Genomic DNA, 24,655 nt, shown 5'->3' on the forward strand with positions numbered 1-24,655 from the left:
CAGTACTAGACAAGTAATCAAGACAGAAAGTCAACAAAGAAAAAACGGATTTAAACTATACCCTGGAATGAATGGACTTAACAAATATTTACAGAACAGTCTACCCAATGACCACAGAATATACATTCTATTCATCAGTGCATGGAACTTCCTCCAAGATAGACGAGATGACAGGCCACAATACAAGCCTCAATAAATTTAAGAAAATTGAAATTATATCAAGCACTCTCTCAGACCACAGTGGAATAAACCTGGAAATGAACTCCAAAAGGAACCCTCAAAACCATGCAAATACATGGAAATTAAATAATCTGCTCCTGAATGATCACTGGGTCAACAATGAAATCAAAACAGAAATTAAAAAATTCTTCAAACTGTACGACGACAGTGACAAAACCTCTAGGATATAGCAAAGGCAGTGCTAAGAGGAAAGTTCATAGCCCTAAATGCCTGTACCAAAAAGTCTGAAAGAGTACAGACAATCTAAGGTCACACCAGGAACTAGAGAAACAAGAACAAACCAAACCCAAACCCAGCAGAAGAAATGAATTAACAAATATCAGAGCAGAATTTAATGAAATTGAAACAAACAAACCAAAACAATATAAAAGACAAGTAAAACAAAAAGCTAGTTCTTTGAAAAGATAAATAAAATTGATAAAACATTACCAAGAGTAACCAAGAAAAGAGAAATCCAAATAAGCTCAATTAGACATGAAATGGGAGATATTACAGCTGACGTCACAGAAATACAAAAGATCATTCAAGGCTACTATGAACATCTTTATGCACATAAACTCGAAAACCTAGAGGAGATGGATAAATTTCTGGAAAGATACAACCCTCCTAGCTTAAATCAGGAAGAATCAGATACCCTGAACAGCCCAATAACAAGCAGTGAGTTTGACATGGAATAAAAAAATTACCAACAAAATAAAAGTCCAGGACCAGACAGATTCGCAGATGAATTCTACCAGACATTCAAAAAAGAACTGGACCAATCCTATTAACACTATTTCACAAGATAGAGAAAGAGAGAATCCTCCCTAAATCATTCTATGAAGCCTGTATCACCTTAATACCAAAACCAGGAAAGGACATAACTACAGACCAATATCATAATGAACATACATACAAAAATCCTTAACAAAATACTAGCTAACTGAATCCAACAACATATCAAACAGATAATCCACCATGATCAAGTGGGTTTCATACCAGGGGTACAGAGATGGTTTAACACACACAAGTCAATAAATGTGATACATCACATAAAAAGAATTAAAAACAAAAATCACATGATCATCTCGATAGAAGCAGAAAAAGCATTTAACAAAATCTAGCATCCTTTATGTTTAAAACTCTCAGTAAAATTGGCATACAAGGGACACGCCTCAATTTAATAAAAGCCACCTAGGCTGGGCACGGTGGTTCAAGCCTGTAATCCCAGCGCTTTGGGAGGCCAAGACGGGTGGATCACAAGGTCAGGAGATCGAGACCATCCTGGCTAACATGGTGAAACCTCATCTCTACTAAAAAATACAAAAAACTAGCCAGGCGAGGTGGCAGGCACCTGTAGTCCCAGCTACTCGGGAGGCTGAGGCAGGAGAATGGCATAAACCCGGGAGGCAGAGCTTGCAGTGAGCTAAGATCCGGCCACTGAACTCCAGCCTGGGCGACAGAGCGAGACTCCATCTCAAAAAAAAAAAAAAAAAAAAAAAAAAAAAAAAAAAAGGCCACCTATGACAAACCCACAGCCAACATAATACTGAATGGGGAAAAGCTGAAGGCATTCCCTCTGAGAACTGTAACAAGACAAAGATGCTCACTCTCACCACTTCTCTTCAACATAGTACTGGAAGTCCTAGCCAAAGCAATCAGACAAGAGAAAGAAATCAAGGGCATCCAAATTAGCAAAGATGAAGTCAAACTGTCACTGTTTGTTGATGATATGATTGTATACTTAGAAAACCCTAAAGACTCCTCCAAAAAGCTCCTGGAACTGATAAAAGAATTATGCAAAGTTTCCAGATACAAAATTAATGTACACAAATCAGTAGCTCTCCTATACACCAACAGTGACCAAGCTGAGAATCAAATTAAGAACTCAACCCCTTTTACAGTAGCTACAAAAAAATAAAAATAAAAAAAAAACAAAAAATAAAACCTTAGGAATATACCTAACCACGGAGGTAAAAGACCTCTATAAAAATAAAAGATAAACAAAAAATAAAACCTTAGGAATATACCTAACCATGGAGGTAAAAGACCTATACAAGGAAAACTACAAAACACTACTGAAATAAATCATAGAAGACACAAACAAATGGAAACATGTTCCATGCTCGTATATAGGTAGAATCAATATTGTAAAAATGAACATACTACCAAAAGCAATCTACAAATTCAATGCAATCCCCATCCAAATACCACCATCATTCTTCACAGAACTAGAATTCTTCACAGAACTAGAGAAAAACAATTCTAAAATTCATAGGGAACCAAAAAAGAGCCCACAATGCCCAAGCAAGACTAAGCAAAAGGAACAAATCTGGAGGTGTCACATTATGTAATTTCAAACTATACTAGAAAACCATAGTCACCAAAACAGCATGTTACTGGTATAAAGGTAGGCACATAGACCAATGTAACAGAATAGAGAACCCAGAAATAAACCCAAATACTTATAGCCAGCTCATCTTTGACAAAGCAACCAAATACATCAGGTGAGGAAAGGACATCCTATTCAACAAATGGTGCTGGATGATTGGCAAGCCACGTGTAGGAGAATGAAACTAGATCTTCATTTCTCACCTTATATAAAAATCAACTCAAGATGGATTAAGGACTTAAATCTAAGACCTAAAACTATAAAAATTCTAGAAGATAACATCAGAAAAACCCTTCTAGACATTGGCTTAGGCAAGGATTTCATGACCAAGAACAGAAAAGCAAATGCAATTAAAAAAAAAAAAGATAAATAGCTGGGACTTAATTAAACTAAAGAGCTTTTGCATGGCAAAAGGAACAGCCAGCAGAGTAAACAGACAACCCACAGAGTGGATGAAAATCTTCACAATCTGTACATCTGACAAAGGACTAATATCCAGAATCTACAATAAACTTGAACAAATTAGCAAAAAAAAAAAAAAAAAATCCCATCAAAAAGTGGACTAAGGACATGAATAGATATTTCTTAAAAGAAGATATACAAATGGCCAAAAAAAAAAAAAAATGAAAAAAATGCTCAACATCACTAATGATCCAGGAAATGCAAATCAAAACCACAATGCAATACTGCCTCACTCCTGCAAGAATGGCCATAAACAAAAAATAAAAAAAAATAGACGTTGGTGTGGATGCTGTGAACAGGGAACACTTCTACACTGCTGGTGGGAGTGTAAACTAGCACAACTACTGTAGAAAACAGTGTGGAGATTCCTTAAAGAACTAAAGGTAGAACTACCATTTGATTCAGCAATCCCACTACTGGGTATCTACCCAGAGGAAAATAAGTCATTGTAGGAAAAAGATACTTGCACACACATGTTTACAGCAGCACAATTCACAATTGCAAAAATGTGTAATCAACCCAAATGCCCATCAACCAATGAGTGGATAAAGAAACTGGTGTATGTATATATGTGTATATGTGTGTATATATATATGATGGACTACTACTCAGACATAAAAAGGAATGAATTAATGGCATTTGCAGCAACCTAGATGAGATTGGAGACTATTATTCTAAGTGAAGTAATTCAGGAATGGAAAACCAAACATTGTATGTTCTCACTCATAAGTGGGAGCGAAGCTATGAGGAGGTGGAGGCATGAGAATGACACAGTGGACTTTGGGGACTCAGGGGGAAAGGGTGGGAAAAACCCTTCTAGACATTGGCTTAGGCAAGGATTTCATGATCAAGAACAGAAAAGCAAATGCAATAATAAAATAAAGATAAATAGCTGGGACTTAATTAAACTAAAGAGCTTTTGGACGGCAAAAGGCACAGCCAGCAGAGTCAACAGACAACCTACAGAGTGGAAGAAAATCTTCACAATTTATACATCTGATAAAAACTTAATAAATATTGCTCCTATTAAAACATATAAGGAACAATAGATAGTAAGGAAGTTCTAATTATCCCTAAGGGTAGGAATGAAAAAACTACAAATTGGGTGCAGTGTACACTGCTCAGGTGATGAGTGCAGCAAAACTTCACCAATCACCACTAAAGAACTCATTCATGTAATCAAACACCTCCTGTTCCCCTATAACCTGTGGAAATAAAAAATTTAAGAAAAGAAAAGAAAAAGTTTGAAGTATAGATAATGGTGATAGTTACACAACATTATGAATTACTTAATGCTACTGAATTATACACTTACAAATAGTTAAAATGATAAATAATATGCTATGTATATTTTACCACAGTTTTTTAAAAAATCAAAAAAGAAATATATGTGGGAAAATTATTATATTACTTTAAATACAATGCAAGGTACACTAGAAACCATCAAAGTGCTCTCTGTGGCTTGAATACAAAGAACCTGTCACACACTTTCTTTAAAGCAAACAAACAAAAATAAAAACTTTAAACAATATTTTAGGAGAGAGAAGACTCTCAGTTTTGAAATAATGATATAATTTACTGTGTGTTATTACTCTTTAGTGATAATTTATGTAAACTGTAAGTTCCTTTAGATTGAAAATCATCAAGTGACTTACCTTTGTATTCTAAGATCTATTATTAGATAAATAACCGTATGATGGAAGGATCCAGGGATGAACTAATTGGACTGAAGATTTAAGAAGCTTTATGGGTTAGAGAAATACTAAGGGTCTGAAAAAGTCAGAGAAGAGATCATGGAGAGGGTGTGAGCTGAACTAGGAAGGACATGGAGGATTTGGAAGGGCAAAAAGATAAAGTGAGGAGCCACTAAGTGAGAAATAGAGAGGTACTGACCAGTCTCACGCTTCCATGAAACTGTAACAGCACTTGGGCTTTTTCGTTCTTACCTTAGGGGCACATGTTAAAAGCTAGGTTTTTCAGGTGTTTGGTCATGCTTCTAGGCTACAGTTCCATGAAGCTCAGATTTGTTAGGTGATCTTGAGGCTTAAAAATGAAATAGTGAGTCTTTTCTTCTATTTGCCCCAATTGAGCCATTTCTGAGTATAATATCTTCTGATTTAGTTCATTTTACTGGAAAAGGTCAAATGATTTATGATTTATAAAATTATAGCTGTGATTTCAGTTAGATGAATCAGAGAGTAAATCATAACCACAGAAAAAGAATCAACAGCATCGTAGATCAATCAGAGACTATTCTACCTGAAATTTCCAGCATAAAAAGAGAGGTCAATAAAGGTTTTGGAGAGTAATAAAAAACCTTTTTCAGAAATGTAGTCATTAAAATAACTTCCTATAATCTCCCCCACTAGAAATAAACTCTGAAAGGGACTGGAAACAGCAATGGCTGGAAATACAGTGTACTATCTTGCAGATGAGAAGTGCCAACCACAGACACTGATGAAGATGCGTAAGTTTTATTTCCAGGAATTCAGCCAGGGATATAAATGAGGAAGTTAGACATTGCTGACTATGGGTCTTAGGTCTACTTTGCTTATAAACATTCACTTTCATGTCTATTTTTCCCTTGCTAGTTTGAGAAACTACAAATACTATTTACACTATTACGTAAATGTTCACAATAACTTTGAAAGCAAGAAATGTATCTCTGTTTTGAAGATGAGGAAAACTGAGTCACTGAGAAATTACAGAAATTGCCGAGGGGACACACTCAGTAACTGGAGAGCCAAGATTTGAACCCCTATCTATCTGCCTCCTTACTTTTTTATACTATACAATAATACCTTCATTCGAGTCAATATTCAACTTCACCATTCTAAGTAAAGGACTATCATTTACAGCATCTGCTATCAACTAGAGTCTGGATTGATAAGGTTCAGTTTGTTCCTCTAATATAAGTGTAAATATTTTCAGCCTTACAAGTACAGGTAAAAAGGTTAATGATCTGAACTGTTCAGAGTGAACCCATCTTCACAGTACTTCTTACAAACAAAATCACACTGGCTTTCCTAATCCAATTTTAGCAACATAAAATGTTTCTTAAAAGACAGTAAGTCATGGTAAGGTCCTATAACCTATCAGCTGTTACTGTCCTTTGCACCTCCTGTCCTCGGGTGCTAGACTGCTGTCTGCCTCCCCAGTGCAGCGTGCAAAGGGCTTTATTATTACCAGCTGAGAGCCAAGGCAGCTGAAGGGCACATTGTCACTACAGTTTGCTCCCCCACATGTCAACATATTCTGAAAGCTACTGACATCTGATTTTAACTCCTTGCTGCCTTCTGTTCCTCTGATTTTGACAGATTTTAATGAGACAAATGCTAGCTATAGATTTCCTTCCTCTACCTTCCCCTACCTCACCCCTCAGGAACTCACTTTTCTGTTGCCATCCTTTGTGAAATGACAAACTAAATATGAAAAACTGCTGAAAAGGAGGAATAGACTTATGCCCAGAGGATAAACTTAACAGAGCTCACCTAGCCTGGCTGGCATTGACCCCTGCCTCTACCTTTTTAGTACATGTCTCGTAAAAGAGAAACAACCCGTGCTTCTAGGACTCTTTTATATAAGTGCCAGGAGATGTGTCAGGTACAACTTGGTTCTCCAGCACATTGATACATTTAGAGTTTTTAAAGAAAACTCAAGTGAGTCAGCAGGTATAATCTCAACCCACATACCTAGGAGGATGCTCAGAATAATTACCCTTTACTCAGCACCATACTACTATGACTCCATAAGACCAGCTTTGGGGTCAGAAAGACCTGTGTCCAAAATCACACTTCAATCACTTGGAGAATTTTCTTCAAAGAGTTTTATAAATTCCCTTGCATATGGCAGACTTCCAGCTAGGTAAAGAGAATTACCGTGACCCCCTGCATCCCCTCATCTCCCACCAGGTTTTCCAATATCTCAATTTAGAAACTCAAGGTTGGGGGCAGCTGGAAGAGAAAACCATAGAAATCTTGAGTAAGTGGAAGATGACTATTGGGGCCCAAGGGGGCTATTGCTTGCTTGTCCGGAAAACAAGCACTCAGACATATTGCCCTTCAGTACAGAGCCATGGGATGTCTTCCGGACAAGGGTTCTGAGGTAGTGCACACCATACCTGATAGCTTGACCAAAGCATACTACAGAATAGGAAGTCCCACATGCTCCAATCAGAGAAAAAAAGGGAATGAAATGTCCTGGTGTACGGACAGGTGGCCCAGAACATGAGATCATCATGACTGAAGGCGGCGATAAAATATTCAAACATCAGCAGTTGCTGATCCATGCCCAAAGGCCAGATGGGACCCATTTCATCACCAGCAGAAACTGGACAAGGACACAGAAGCTAGGGAGCCCTCCTCCTGGAACCATGATGTTGTTTTTGAAAGCTTCCCTCTGTGCACAGATGTCTTCCCAAAGAAAGGAAGAAGGAAAGGGAAGGGGAAGAAGTCTTCAAAGACTGTGATTTACCCCAAAGTGAATAGATTGAGACTGAGATAATAACATTTAAATTGACTAGAAAAAATTCAGCATAACAAAATGGAATAGAATAGACTATATGCTCTAGGACAGACTGAGGGTTAAGTGCAAAACTAAATTCAAATATAGAAAAAGAAAACAGTTACATTTTGAATTGCAGAGTGTGCTAGTATTACCTGATAAACATATTGCTTCTATTTCTCTCTAAATACTGCTAAAAATTGTTGAACAGAACTGTCCAAAAGGGAGTTTGGCACACTCTTGACCAAAAATTTTTCCTAAGATGACATTAAACCACAAATCAATATCCACTGGTTATATTGGTTCAACCAGTAACCAACACAGTACATTTATAGTCACCCATTGTGCTACATATGTCCCATGAGGACATCAATAAAGATTTTGGCCATTGCCTGGCTAAAATCAGCATAAACAAAATCTAGATAGAGTGTGATGTAAGAAACAAGTGTAGGCTGTGGAGTTAGAAAATCTCTCTTTAAATTTCACAATTTACTAGGAAGATTGTAAAAATTTACTTAACTCTTCTATGATTTCTTTTTTTTTAAAGTTTTCTCATTTGTAAAGTGAGGGTTGAATTCACTAATAACACCTGATTCAAAACTTGCTATTATGCTCAGCTGAGTTTATATATATTATAAATATTAATCAACATGTAGATATTGGTTATCTCCTAATATATGGATGTCTTATTTAAATCTCATTATTTTAAGAAAGAAATGGTGTGTTTTTATATGTCTTTGTAACAAACCCAAGTTGACTTCCAGTGATCTCTATTTAACTTTTCAAGTACTTATAAGCCATCCATTTTTAAAAATTCATCCAAAAATTTTGCCAAGGGAAGTTTCAGAAATCCTTTGTCTTTCCTACTATTTTTGAAAACAAGGACTTTTTGACATGTCTCCAGTTCCTAACAATTCCATGGAGATTATTGGCATGGTTCAATGATCACATTTATAATTCTTTTAAGTTTCCTGAGACATTAATAATTAAAGCCTAAAGACTTGGGCATAAGTTTCACTATCCGGTTCACTCCTCAACTAACCTGTGCTTTTCCTATATCAAGGGAAGCACACAAACCTCCAAGGCATGTTGGTTTGCTTCTCTTCAGTTTAAACATAATGTTCCTTAACACAGAAGAGAAGATAAATGAGAAGTTAAGAGCTCTGCTTTCTCTTAATTTTCTTGTAAAAGCATAGCTTGCCACTAAAAGTGAGATGTTTCTTCCCTGTTTCTCTTTCTTGCCCTGAACTAAGCTCACAGTGGGCTCTGTCCTTTCTGACACTGACACCTTCTTAAGAGCAGGGCTCCTCTTTGGCAGCTCTCTTTGGTCATGAGCCCCTCCTGCCACCTTCAGCACATGTTCATGTCAAAAAGAAATTGTCTTCAGAGACAGCCCATGTGGAAAAATTCTTGGCATTTGACAGAAAGCCCCAGGTACCAAATTGGAGCCCAGATTGTTAGGGATACTGACTAACAGCTTTGTAGTTAACTAGTCTCAAGTTCAAATCCTAGTTCTTATCATCTCCAACTGTACGTCCTTGGGAAATAAAAATCTCTCTCCAAGCCTTAGTTTTCTCATCTGAAAAAAAAGAAAAAATAATGCCTATATCATCAAATCATATAGGACTAAATGTAATTATTTTACATTTTAAAGTCCAGCAGTAGTGTCAGCATTTTAAAGTCCAGCAGCACTGTCATCCTGCTTTGGTGGAAACATAAATAAGCATGGTAGATGACTTCAAACTATACTACAAGGCTACAGTCACCAAAAGAGCATGGTACTGGTACCAAAACAGAGATTTAGAGCAATGGAACAGAACAGAGGCCTCAGAAATAACACCACACCTCTACAACTGTCTGATCTTTGACAAACCTGACAAAAACAAGCAATGGGGAAAGGATTCCCTATTTAAGAAATGGTGCCGGGAAAACTGGCTAGCCATACGTAGAAAGCTGACACTAGATCCCTTCCTTACATTTTATACAAAAATTAACTCAAGATGGATTAAAGACTTAAATGTAAGACCTAAAACCATAAAAACATTAGAAGAAAACCTAAGCAATATCATTTAGGATATAGGCATGGGCAAAGACTTCATGACTAAAACACCAAAAGCAATGGCAACAAAAGCCAAAATAGACAAATGGGATCTAATTAAACTAAAGAGCTACTGCACAGCAAAAGAAAATACCAGCAGAATGAACAGGCAACCTATAGAATGGGAGAAAAATTTTGCAATCTATCCATCTGACAAAGGGCTAATATCCAGAACCTACAAAGAACTCAAACAAATTTACAAGAAAAAAAAAACCATCAAAAAGTGGGTGAATTATATGAACAGACACTTCTCAAAAGAAGATTATGCCACCAACAGACATACGAAAAAATGCTCATCATCACTGGTCATTAGAGAAATGCAAATCAAAACTACAATGAGATACCACCTCACACCAGTTAGAATGCCAATCATTAAAAAGTCAGGAAACAACAGATGCTAGAGAGGATGTGGTTAAATAGGAATGCTTTTACACTGGTTAGTGGGAATGTAAATTAATTCAACCACTGTGGAAAACAGTGATTCCTCAAGTGATTCCTTGAGTGATTCCTCAAGGATCTAGAAATACCATTTGACCCAGCCATCCCATCACTGGGTATATACCCAAAGGATTATAAATCATGCTACTATAAAAGACACATGCACATGTATGTTTATTGTGGTACTATTCACAATAGCAAAGACTTGGAACCAACCCAAATGTCCATCAACAATAGAATGGATTAAAAAAATGTGGCACATATACACCATGGAATACTATGCAGCCATAAAAATGATGAATTCATGTCCTTTGCAGGGATATGGATGAAGTTGGAAATCATTATTCTCAGCAAACTATCACAAGGACAGAAAACCAAACACTGCATGTTATCACTCATAAGTGGGAGTTGAACAATGAGAACACATGGACACCGGGAGGGGAATATCACACACCAGGGACTGTCAGGGGGTGGAGGACTGGTGGAGGGATAGCATTAGGAGAAATACCTAACGTACACGATGTGTTGATGGGTGCAGCAAACCAACAGGCACAAGTATACCTATGTAACAAACCTGCACGTTGTACAGATGTACCTCGGAACTTAAAGTACAATTTAAAAAAAAGAAGCATGGTAGAAAAGAAATGAATTAACATTCATGTATAAGTATAAAGGCAGAAAATAAAACTTCATCGTAAGAACCAAAATCTTAACAATAGGTATATTTGGGCCACAATCTTTTTACTTGTCTGGATGTTCTAAGATTCCTTTAAGAGGCAACTATTCCTTTTAAAGTTGATTTGTAAAAGGAGTTTAATAGTTCTGTCCTCTCTGCAGAAAGATAAAGCGGGATTTTTTTTTAACTCTCATGTTTTAAAAAGTCTCAGAAGAAACACTCCCTGGGGAGAACACAGTTTTGAACTGAACTTAAAATCTAGATCTACCTTAGTGACTCATAGCTGGACTTAGGAAAAGGAATTCTATCTTCACGGGAGCATTTAGTGAGCTCTGATTGTGTGCTCATCCCACAGAGAGGTGTGGGGACAACAAAGTATAATAGCTGATTCCTGACCTCAGGGAGTGTTTGGCACAGCTGGAAAGAGAAGATTAACCATAATATAAGTGCCCTATTTTGTATTATAGATCATAAATATAAGAAAGAAGATCAGAGAAATTGTGATGAGTGCCGAGTGAAGCAGGATGTCCTCAAAACTGCTTTTTACAGAAACACAGCCATGTTCCTTTGGAGACTTGCTTACTGGCAACTAAACTACATTGTTTTTCTGGCATGTTGGAGGTTCTGAGAAGGCAGCAGAAAAGGAACCTGCTTAACTTTGAATAACAATCATTTCTTAAACATATTTGATAACAGAAGTTCCTTTTTAGGGAGAACTTTTAGCAACTTGCAGAGCTGCCTAACCTCAGAGCTAATGTTAGCATGAACAGATTCATGCAGGATATGCACTTGCTCTGGGCCCTGAAGAATGGGTAACTTTTAGATGAGCAGAGGATGGAAGAGGCTTCAGAGAATGGAATCATTTGGGAGATGAAAGCATCGACTCAAGACATATCTATGGTCAGGACTGATCTTGAGAGCCAGAGGTAGGCCTAGAGGGAGAGAGGGAAAGGGTCAAGTAGTCCCAGATTATAAGTTTCAGAAGAGTGTAGAACAATGGTTTTCAAAATGCAAACCTTATATCACTTGCATCAGAATTTCAGTGGTGCTTGTTAAAAAGTACTCAGCCCATCAAATTCAAAAGCTTCTACACAGTGAAGAAAACGATCAACAGAGTGACTGGGAGAAATACAATTACAGAATGGGAGAAAATATTTGCAACCATACATCTAATAAGGGGTTAATATCCAAAATATGTAAGGAACTCAAACCACTCAATGATAAGAAAACAAACGACCCAATTTAAAAATGGGCAAAGGACCTGAATAGACAGTTCTCAAAAGGAGACATATAAGTGGCCAACAGGTTCATGAAAAAATGCTCAGCCACATTAATTATCAGGGAAATGGAAATTAAAACTACAATGAGATATTACCTCACACCTGTTTGAATGACTATTGTCAAAAAAACAAAAGACAGACTGGGTGCAAAGGCTCACGCCTGTAATCCCAGCACTTTTGGAGGCTGAGGCGGGCAGATCACGAGGTCAAGAGATCGAGATCATCCTGGCCAACATAGTGAAACCCTGTCTCTACTAAAATTACAAAAATTAGCAAGGTGTGGTGGTGGGACTCTCTAGTCCCAGCTACTAAGGAGGCTGAGGCAGGAGAATTGCTTGAACTCAGGAGGTGGAGATCACAGTGAGCCGAGATCATGCCACTACATCCAGCCTGGCAACAGAGTGAGACTCTGTCTCAAACAAACAAACAAACAAACGAAAACAAAAGCAAAATAAAACAAAACCCACAAAAGATAACAAGTGTCAGTGAGGTTGTGAAGGAAAGGAAGCCCTTGCATAGGCTGATGGGGATGTAAACTAGTACAGCCATATGGAAAACAGTATGGAGGTTCCTCAAAATATCAAAAATAGAACTACCATATGTGATCCAGCAATCTCACTGCTGAGTATATATCCAAAGGAAATGAAATCAGTATGTCAAAAGATAACTACACTCTCATTTTCACTGCAGTGTTATTCATGATACTTAAGACATGGAATCAACCTAGTGTCCATCACAGATGAATGGCTTTAAAAAATATGGCATATAAGAACCAAAAAAGACCCCGCATTGCCAAGACAATCCTAAACCAAAAGAACAAAGTTGGAGGCATCATGCTACCTGACTTCAAACTATACTACAAGGTTACAGTAACCAAAACAGCATGGTACTGGTACCAAAACAGAGATATAGACCAATGGAACAGAACAGAGCCCTCAGAAATAATACCACACATCCACAGCCATCTGATCTTTGACAAACCTGACAAAAACAAGAAATGGGGAAAGGATTCCCTATTTAATAAATGGTGCTGGGAAAACTGGCTAGCCATAAGTAGAAAGCTGAAATTGGATACTTTCCTTACTCCTTATACGAAAATTAATTCAAGATGGATTAGAGACTTAAATGTTAGACCTAAAACCACAAAAACCCTAGAAGAAAACCTCGGTAATACCATTCAGGACATAGGCATGGGCAAGGACTTCATATCTAAAACACCAAAAGCAATGGCAACAAAAGCCAAAATTGACAAATGGGATCTAATTAAACTAAAGAGCTACTGCACAGCAAAAGAAACTACCATCAGAGTGAACAGGCAACCTACAGAATGGGAGAAAATTTTTGCAATCTACTCATCTGACAAAGGGCTAATATCCAGAACCCACAAAGAACTCAAACAAATTTACAAGAAAAAAACAAACAACCCCATCAAAAAGTGGGCAAAGGATATGAACAGACACTTCTCAAAAGAAGATATTCATACAGCCAACAGACACATGAAAAAATGCTCATCATCACTCACCATCAGAGAAATGCAAATCAAAACCACAATGAGATACCATCTCACACCAGTTACAATGGCAATCATTAAAAAAATCAGGAAACAACAGGTGCTGGAAAGGATGTGGAGAAATAGGAACACTTTTACACTGTTGATGAGACTGTAAACTAGTTCAACCATTGTGGAAAACAGTGTGGCAATTCCTCAAGGATCTAGAACTAGAAATACCATTTGACCCAGCCATACCATTACTGGGGATATACCCAAAGGATTATAAGTCATGCTGCTATAAAGACACATGCACACGTATGTTTATTATGGCACTATTCACAATAGCAAAGACTTGAAATCAACCCAAATGTCCATCAGTGACAGACTGGATTAAGAAAATGTGGCACATATACACCATGGAATACTATGCAGCCATAAAAAAAGATGAGTTCGTGTCCTTTGTAGGGACATGGATGCAGCTGGAAACCATCATTCTCAGCAAACTATCGCAAGAACAGAAAACCAAATACCACATGTTCTCACTCATAGGTGGGAACGGAACAATGAGATCACTTGGACACAGGAAAGGGAACATCACACACCGGGTCCTATTGTGCGGGGGTGGGGAGGGATAGCATTAAGAGATATACCTAATGTAAATGGCGAGTTAATGGGTGCAGCACACCAACATGGCACATGTATACATATGTAACAAACCTGCACGTTGTGCACATGTACCCTAGAACTTAAAGTATAATAAAAAAAATGTGGCATATATATACTTGAAATACTATTCAACCTTAAAAGAGAAGGAAATCTTGTCATTTGCAACAACATGGATATACCTGGAGGATATTATGCTAAGTGAAATAAGTCAGGAACGGAAAGACAAATGCTCCATGATCTCACTTATATATGGTATCTAAAAAAGCTGAACTTATACAAGCAGACAGCAGAATGGTGGTTATCTGGGTTGAGCAGAAAGGGATGTTGGGGAGAGGTTGGTCAAAGGATACAACATTTTATTTAGAGAGGGGGAATAAGTTCAAGAGGTCTATTATGCAACATGATGACTACAGTTAACTGTGTATCATATTCTTAAAAGTTACTAAGCGTTCTTACCACACAAAAATGTATGGGAGGTAATGCATATGTTAATTAGCTTGATTAGGACATTCCACAGTGCATCCATATTTCAAAACATCATATTGTACACAATAAATATACATAATATTATTTGTTAATATAAATAAATTTTAGAAAAAGCAAAAACAGGCCAGGCGTGGTGGCTCATGCCCATAATCCCAGCACTTTGGGAGGCTGAGGTGGGTAGATAACAAGGTCAGGAGATCTAGACCATCCTGGCTAACATGGTGAAACCCTGTCTCTACTAAAAATACAAAAAATTAGCTGGGCGTGGTGGCGGACACCTGTAGTCCCAGCTACTGGGGAGGCTGAGGCAGGAGAATGCGTGTGAACCGGGGAGGCGGAGCTTGAAGTGAGCCGAGATTGTGCCACTGCACTCCAGCCTGGGTAACAGAGCAAGACTCCACCTCAAAAAAAAAAAAAAAAAAAAGAAAACATTACTCAGCCCCCAACCTCAGTTCTACTGAAAGTAGTCCTGATAATTTGCATTTTAAAATAGCTCCCAAGGTGACTCTTAAGCACTCTAAAGTTAGTAGGGGGTAAAAAGCTAGATTTGGTTGGAAAATAAAGGTTAATTGGAAAAACAGATACCCCTACACTCAGGCATTTATCTGAGATGTACTGAGCACCAGCTGTATGCCAGGCCCACTTCAAGGTCTCAGTTTGTTTTGCTTTTGTGATTGGAAGAAAACTGGTTCCTGGTCTCTTGGGGCTTACACCCAATGGTCAATTAAGATACATTTATTGTTTAGGAGCTTTGGAGTTCTGTCTTGGGTGCCATGATGAGGCTTCCTTAGCTCACTTTCTGAGGAGGGGGCCGGCCTTAAGAATAATGAGTCCACTATGAGCACATAGGGTAGTGGGGGAAACTCTTTAGGAGCTCCAATGGCCCCTGACCATTTGACCAGTCTTGAAAATTTGATGTCTACCTTGTTCCTGAGGCCCATTTCTACCTAGTGCCATATTCAAATAAGTAGATTTTTGCCCCAGTCTATTTTCCTGTGCCTCTATCCTGTTTCCCTGCTTATCTCTGAACACTTATCTCTGTAGTGTCTCTTCTGACTATTCTGACTGAGACATTCTAACTTGGACCCTGCTTACTGGCTGGCTTACCTCCCTAGTACGGACTCTCTCTTCACCATCTGTCTTCCCGGAGCCACATGGATAGCTACTCCCAGGTTCTCAACTACTTTGCCTGGACCACCTCCCTACTCCAACACATTGAACTCATCCTTTGCCAGCTACCTACCTGAACTACAACATACTTCTGCTGTTGATTCAGGTGATTTTGTAGAGTCAGCTTTATGATTAAGCATTCCCAAGCTCAAATCCTAATTTTTACAATCTCCAACTGCACGTCCTTGGGAAAGGAAAATATATCTCTAAGCCTTGGTTTTCTCATCTGAAAAAAAAAAGAGGAAAAATAATGCCTATCTCCTCAAATTATATGGGATTAAATGTGATGATGTATTTTAAAGTCCTAGTACAAAGCCTGGCACAGAGCAAGTATTTAATCAATGAGAGACATTTGTATTCATCTTGGGAATCTTTACCCTCCAGATTATAATTTTCTTTTAGTAACTACCTCCATGCCTGTTTCTACAACTTCATTCTGACCTTTGGACAGGGGTGTGGAGGGGAGTGGAGCATGGGGATCAAGTTCTGGGTCCAGTCCCTATGCACAATCTCCAAAAATGGCATCTTTACAAAGATTTTTAAAAGTAATATGCTGACTAGACTAGAAAAGGCATGAGGGAAAGCAGTATGAAAGGAAGGTCTGGAGATAGTGCTCCTTGTCTCATGAGCCAGCAATGTTGGTCCTATTCTCCACCATCCCCATCCCATCCCATCCATGCACCCAGGCTTATTTCCAGTGGTGTCAGAACCTGGCTTGGCCCCTAGCACCATTCTATAATGGAACAGATCTCGGCTGACCTCAAATGTGGCATTGTTTTGATATGCCCATAGGTTCTACGTAAGACCTACTTTTTAAAAACAAAGTTTTTTTAAAAATCATTCATTTAATTACCCAGTAATTTGCCAATCAAAACTTGGTGGACATTTTTCAGAACAGATAGTAAAAGAGCGAATTCTCTGCCTCTATTTTCTCCTTTTCCTTACCCCGCCATTGCTTACTCAACCAAGTCCAAACTTCTGAGCCTGAAGTGCAAAGTCCTGAGTGATCAGACTCACATTGCCTACCTCAACAGCCTCATCACATGCCCTTCCTCTATTCTTCAACTCTCAGCTGCAGTCATGCTTCAATTCTTGCAGTTCTAGAACTTTACTCTCTCCAAATCTCTTTGCTCATGCTGCTCTATCTCCCTGCATACTTTCTCTCCAATTCTTTACCTGGAAAACTTTCACTCAAAGTTGAAGACTCTGTCCAGGAGTCATTTCCTCTAGGAGTCATTCCCTCTCCTTCTCCCATTCTTAGCTAGGTGCATTCCTTTGCACCATGACATTTGAGTATCTTGCGGCAATGCACTTCTCAGACCACACCATAATTAATCATCTGTTTATGGTCAGTCTCCCCTAGACCCTTGCTACTCAAAGTGTTAGAAATGCAGAATCTCTATGCCCACCTCAGACTCACTGAATCAAAATTTTAATTTTATCAAGATCCCACAATTCCTCTGCTCTTGAAAATGTGGAAAGGCTGCCTTAACAGGTAGACTGTGCAGATCCTCAGGAGGTGGGACTGTCTTTCATCTCTGAAGCCCCAACAATAGCACAGTACTTGGCACATCATAGGGCTGAGTTTGGCATCATGCCTGTGTCCTGATCCCCACCTGGCCTCTTGGATTGGTTTTCTATCCCTGGCAGAAGAGGGTTAGAGTCAGAAGCTCTTTTCAAGGGAGGCCTTGTAGAATTTCTGCCACAATGTCCATGCGACGAGGTGCATCCCCAAATCAGAGAACAGTCTCCACTTCTCTTCCTGGGATCCAGCACTGCTGGATAGTGGACCCCTGGTTTCTTTGGAGTTCCCATCTTGGGTGCCATGATGAGGCTCCCTTAGCTCACTTTCTGAGGAGTGGGCCAGTCTTAACAGTAGGGAGTCTGCTGTGAACAAATGGAGTGGGTCAGGGGCACTCATTAGGAACTCCAAGTAACACTTCAGGGATCACTGAAGAAGCCAAGGGTCCTGCATGAGCAAATGAGAGCGAGAATAGTGTGGTAGGCAGAATAATGGCTCCCCAGCTACATCCACATTCCAATTCTCAAAATCTGTGAGTGTTACTTTACATTTATGTGTATGGTGAAAAGGACTTGCAAATTTTATTAAGGATTTTGAAATGGGGAGAATAGCCTGAAATTATCTTGGCGGGCTTCATGTAATCATAATGGTCCTTACAAGAGTGAGGCAGGAGGGTCAGAGTCAGGTGAGTTGGGGAAATGACAACAGAAGCAGGAGCCAGGATGATGGGAGAAGAAGCCATGAGTCAAGGAGCGAAGATGGCCTCTGGAAACTGGAAAAAGCAAGGAAACAGATGCTCCCTCGAGCTGCCTAAATGAACCAGTCCCACTGGCACATGGATCGTAGCCCAGTAAAATTGATGGTAGGCTTCCAGCCTCCAGAAATGTAAGAGGATAAATGTGTGCTGTTTTAAGCTACCAAATTTGTAGTAATTTGTTACAGCAGCATAGGGAAATTAATACAAGTAGGAAATCTGAGTTATTCATATTAATGTGAGTTCCTTTGTTTACACAAGCTGGGGAATATTATAATATCTGGGTTACCCAAGCTAAACTCCCACAGTTCTAGACTGCCAGAAATTAGGGTGTTTTTTTTTTTTTTTCCAGTTGATTGGCTCTTACAGAGTTCCAGGAGAAAACATACTTCCTTGGGGATGCTAGTTGGGAAAAGCAAGAAGTTGGTTCGATCTCAATTTTCAAAAGATCCAGTGTTTTTAAAGCAGATTTACTACTCCACACAAGAATGCTCTCCCAAAGGCATCTTTCTAGCCTAAAACCCCAAGTAGTTCTTAAGAGCCAAAGTTTCCAGAGAACAACAATGAAGTTGTCATCCTGTGTTAATAAATCGACTGCTGGGAGCTCTGGAGGCTTGGTGGGGAAAGCCAGTCATCATAACTGTGTAGTGAAAGTCCCTGGGGCCATCAATGCCGAAAACCAGTAGCTTCTATTAATAAATCAATACCTTCCCATAAGAACTTTATTTTTTTGTTATTGTTGGTTTATGGAAAAAATCTTAAAGAAAAAAAGTGTGGGGAGTGGGCAATGTCAGATCTGTCTGGACCATGAAATTCACCTGACATTATGATTCTTAAGGACCATTTGAGCTATCCCCTTTGAAAGATCTCATTAAAAGTGGAGCTCTCAACAGCTTTGAATTTCACATGGCATGAGCCTCCCTTTGGAGAGCTAACAATGGTCTAGATGCCAGAGAATCCCAAATGCTGAACAGTTTCCTTGGTGTCCACAGCTAAAGCTACTTTCTCAAGGTCTCTGCAAATCGCATTACTTTAGCTACGGATTTCTGATTATGATCCTCTTGGAAGAGGTTTCTCCTAAGTTTCCAGCCCTAGAAACAAGTGGCAGTGACTGCACAATTCTGCCTCTGAAAGGGAATGCCCATCTTACCTGCCTGGAGCAGCATTCTCAGTCTAAGGGTGCTGGGAGGGGAGGGGAGATGGGCTATTCATTCAGACTCCAAGACAGCCAGAGTGGGGCTGATCCAAGCATCCAGGAGGAATGACAGCTTAATTCCCGGCGCCCCACTGGGAAGCCATGGCAGGGGTTAATTAATTTCCTCTCCAGTGGTTCCCTGGGAGAGTTTGCATTGGTTCATAGCTCTGTGAACCCACAACACTCCCTGCATGAAGCCTGGCAAAAGAGGTAAAATGAGCTTGTATGTGGTTGCTCTGCTGGTATCTTTGTTTCTCCATTTCTGGAGATAAGTCAGGTAACTCATTGACTATGCTTAGAAGGGACTATGCCAAGGCAGTCTTCAGGGAAACTGCAAAACAGCCTAGGTTTTCCTCTGGCTTGTCAAGACAATCCTTTTAGGGCCCATCCTCCTACCTCTCTCAGATCTTTGCCCTACCAAATTAATAAAGGTGAAACTTCAGATAATAATTAAAAATTGTAATCATCTATTGTTTTTCAATAAGCATATAAATATCTAACCTATGCCAGAAGCTGATAAGAAGCAATGTAATAAGGGAAGTAACATTTACTAAGCATCTAATATATATCATATATTGTGCTCATTTATACTCACAACTCTCTGGTGAATATACTCCTACTAGCACCTTGTACAGAGAAAAGCAAGGCTCAGAAAGGCTAATTTCTCCCAGCATCATGTAACTAGTAAGTTATGCATAAAGCAAGAATTTGAACCTGGTCTGTTAGACTCCAAACCTGTGCCTTTTCTGTATTAGTTATGAGCTTAAAATCTGGAATTAAAAAATAAAAATTAAAAAAATCCCTAGACTTAAATTCTGGCTTTGATATTTAGCAATTGTATGACTTTGGGAAAATTACTTAAATTATCTGAGTGTTTTCATCTTTAAAAAGGGATGACAAAAATGATATCTACTTCACAGGATTAACGGGGATTAGATAATGTTTATACATTGTTTAGTACAGTACTTGGTACATAATAAGTTATTCAAAAGTGTTAACTGTATACAATTATTTTTCCATGCTCTTCTCAAGGAGCTTACTCTCAAACAGCAATTTCCACACTAACATTCTTCCTATCTCTAAAATTTCAATATTTGTGAATTGACTTTTAAAGATTGTTTCCCCTGCAGCAGAAATCTCAGAAAAAGTGCTCTTGAGTCACTTAGGGTCATAAAATTGGCCTTATCAAATTGTAATCACCATGTTTTCTAGACCATTTTTTTTTTTTTTGCAAGACAGACAAGACCTTTGGATCTCTTACTTCCACTCATAAAAGTATCTATTATTGCTTTTAGCTTATAAAAGATCATTGATGATCTCCTTAGTAAGTATATAGTTTATATACTTACTGTTTCTGTGGACATAAAAATATCTCAAAGGGTTTTGTACAATCACATGCAACCTCAAGATCCTGATTCCCTTTTTCCTATAAATGAGTTCATAAATGGTGCCTTCCCGTGCTAGCATGATTTACGGGACCATAATCCTCACCAGGGATAAGTACACTATAGGAGGTGAGTGCCTAAGACCAGAAGTGAGGTGTAACTGCACAGGTAGCCCAGAGAGCATTCTGGCAGTATCTGGAGAAACTACGAGAGTTTATGCCCTATGGCTAGGTAATTACATTCTCTGGCATATATCTAAAAAAATTATCCTATGGATCCACCAGGGGCCACCTAAGAGAATGTTCAGTGTGGCCTCCTTGTGGCAGTAGAGAATTCAGGGCAAACTAGATATCCGTTAAGAGGGAATAGAAGAGTAAAATATGGTGGTAAGTGTCCTCTAAGGGATGCTATGCAGTGGGTAGATGCAATGAATTTGATTTTATTTTAGTTATGTGGATAGATCATAAAATAAATCTGAAGTTAAAAAAGAGTGAGATTTCCAGCACAAAACCAACTATACTTGAGGCAGCATGTCTTATTTTAGGAGGGTACACACATTTTTATGAACACTGTTCAAACATATTAGAGGGCCCTGGCATTGACCAATGAAGATAAGATGCTATGCACAGAGGGGTAAGATCAACTCAACTTTCCGTAGCTCAGGTCCAACCGAACCAAAGCAAATAAGGGATAGGTGCAGATCAATTGCAATAGGCATGTGAAGGAAAGTATGGATATCCTAATTTTAAAAGATCAAGCAAATTTTCATGGAAGTGTTGGAATTCTAGCTGCTAGAAGAGGAGGATTAGGTGGTTGAAGATGGGAAAGATCTATGAAGTCAGATGTAATGGCTTAAGCAAAGACTCTAAAAGAAGCCAGAAGTTAATCAGGAAAGGATGCAGTGAGCATGGTAGAGAGACATTGGGATGAAGTGGGTGAGAAGGCCAAGAAGATGGACAAAGCCTGGGGTTGGGGAAGACTTGAAAGCTGTGCTAAAGACTATTTTGTAGACAAGGGGCAGCCAGTGAGTGTTTTAAATTGGAAAGATATATATTTAAGAAAGATATTCTGAGAGCTGAGTTAAAGGTGGATGGGGAGAGAGATGACCACAATCAGATACATCTTATAGAGGAGGAATCATTTATATCAGAAAAACATGGACACTTATTAGAAATGCAGATTCCTAGAGCCTACTTCAGTCCATTGTAATATATATATATATATATATATTTTTTTTTTTTTTTTTTGAGACAGAGTCTTGCTCTGTTGCCCAGGCTGGAGTGCAGTGGCGCAATCTCAGCTCACTGCAAGTTCCGCCTCCCGGGTTCACGCCATTCTGCCTCAGCCTCCCAAGTAGCTGGGACTACAGGCGTCCACCACCACGCCCGGCTAATTTTTTGTATTTTTAGTAGAGACAGGGTTTCACCGTGTTAGCCAGGATGGTCTCGATCTCCTGACCTCGTGATCCGCCCACCTCAGCCTCCCAAAGTGGAATCTGTATTTTTAAACCAGCCTCCAGGTGGCACTTAATTCAATTGGGATTAAGAACGATGTCCTTATTAACCTCAGCTGCATATTATTATAGAATCAGTTGGGAAGACTTTTAAATTTCTGATACTGAGGCCGCTCATCAGACAAATTGCATTGAAATCTCTGGACCTGGGGCCTGGGCATCAGTATTTTTGGAAGCTCTTTGAGTAATTCCAACATGCAGCCAAGGTTGAGAACCACTGCACTGCAAAGAGCCTTTCTTAGAAAACTCAAGAGCCAGCAAGACTTCCCCTCATTCTATCTTCACTTAATCTCCAGCTAATTTGATTCTCTACTTAATTAGATCAAAGCCTCAGGCTCTAAATCACTTATATTAAAAATATAAATTACCCAATCTTTTATTTCAAGAACCCCCTGGCACACAGTATAGTGCTTTTCCATCCCTAGTCTTGGGCAATTGACATTTGATTATCATAAAAGGGCTAAAGTCCGAATTAAATAAAAGTAGCAAGATCCCTGCTCTAGTTTCATCTGGTGAAAAGAAACAATAACAGGTGGTAGAACAGTCCACATGCCTTGATATTGAGTATACCTTGAAATCATCTACATTCAAAATATTGGATGCATGTATCAATTAAGGTGACAGGGATGGGTTTGAAATAAAGTAACAAATTGGATTTGTAATCCTGAGTAGCATTAAGGCACATAAATTATGCCTTGACATTTTATTATTTATTAGTCAGTGAACAGACTTCTGTTTTAAAGTGGTACCTGGCTAGAGTTTCCTGGGGTATTCTCCTAGCTTCCCTTTAAAATTTCTATGAAGAAGAAGAAAAGCAAGAAAACTTGAAAGCTAACACCACCCAAAAGAAAGATTATCAACCCAGTGCCAGAATTTGGGAAGAATCTCCCTTAAATAGAAATTATATATAATTTATTTTTAATATATGTAACATATTTTAACACCCAATTGACATCCCCTAATGAAATGTAGTTTGACCTTTTAATATATAAGCAAATGTATATTAATATACGTTCTAAAATTAATACTGGATGCTGAAACTGATAAACAGGGTAGTTTAAAGATGATAAGTATTTAGGATGTTGATTTTTAAAATATATAACCCAGTAGAGAGATATACAAAAAATAACTGAATAATTAGAGACACTAAGTTCTTAACAGAATATTCTGTGTTGCTACTGCAAGTCATCTGTAAATTCAATGACTTATCTACAGAAGTCCCAACAGGGTTTTTGTTTTGTTTTTAAATATGGCAAAATGATCCTATGGGTTGAAAGAATAATCAAAGTGGCAATGCCAAGAGAATAGTGACAAGGAAGACTTTCCCTATCAGATTTTGAAATTTATCCAAGAATTATAGTAATCAAATAGAAGTAGCACAGGAATAGAATCAATGGAATAGGATAGAGTGTGTAGATGTGAAAATTTAACACATGGTTAAATGAGGTATTTCAAATTATCAGAGAAAAAGATTGAGCTGTTTTTTTGGGAAAACAAAAGCAAGCACTCCTTCCATCTTTCCACTAAGTAGAACTCTGGGCAAATCAAGGATTTAGATGCTCAAACATGATAAACTGTCTTTTAAGCATGTCATGAAAAACAGAAATCAAAGAATAAAGACCAATAAATCTGATTACCTATAAGTCTTAGACTTCTGTATGGAAGAAAGAAGAGAAAATACTGCCATAAACCAATATCTCTGGGCATCAGGTAAGACACTACTCTTTAGAGACTTAAATCCATTTGACTTAAGCCCAATTCCAGATCCTTTGGTACTTTTAATCCCCTCTCCAAGATTACTGTACACATTCAGGGACTCACATGCTCATGGCCACTCCTCACCTTTCTCAAAAAAATCCTTGTTCTAAATTAATTCATAGCTTGGTTACTTTTCTTTGATTTCCCTAAAATCTCATTCAAAATATTTATTTAACAGAGTTTATTGAAAGTTTAGAATGTGAAGAGATATACCAACAATATGTAATTGAATATAAGATAGCATTGCCCTAAGAACGCCTTTGTATAGCCCACCACTTGGAATATACTATTAACAATATTTTTCTGCAGGCTTTAGTCTCTTGCCATGTTGTTTATCCCTATCTCTCACAGTATTTTTTTTCACATTCTCTCATTTCTCTACTTTTTCTAACTCTCCAGATTTCTATTTTATTATTAAACGCAGAAAAATAGAAAACACCTAGATCAAGTAAAACAGCACCATTGACATTTTAGGAAACACACAAAGACAGACACACATACACACATGCAAGCACACACACACTACATCTTTTCCCATCACAACCACCACTCCATCTGCTAGAAATAAATAATATTCTAAGATTGCTAGTAATTACATTCTTGTTTTTCTTTATAGTTTTATTACCTAGGTATACATCTGTAAATC

The sequence above is a fragment of the Macaca nemestrina genome, chromosome 14 (genome assembly GCF_043159975.1).
Source record: "Macaca nemestrina isolate mMacNem1 chromosome 14, mMacNem.hap1, whole genome shotgun sequence".
In the NCBI taxonomy this organism is placed as follows: Eukaryota; Metazoa; Chordata; class Mammalia; order Primates; family Cercopithecidae; genus Macaca; species Macaca nemestrina.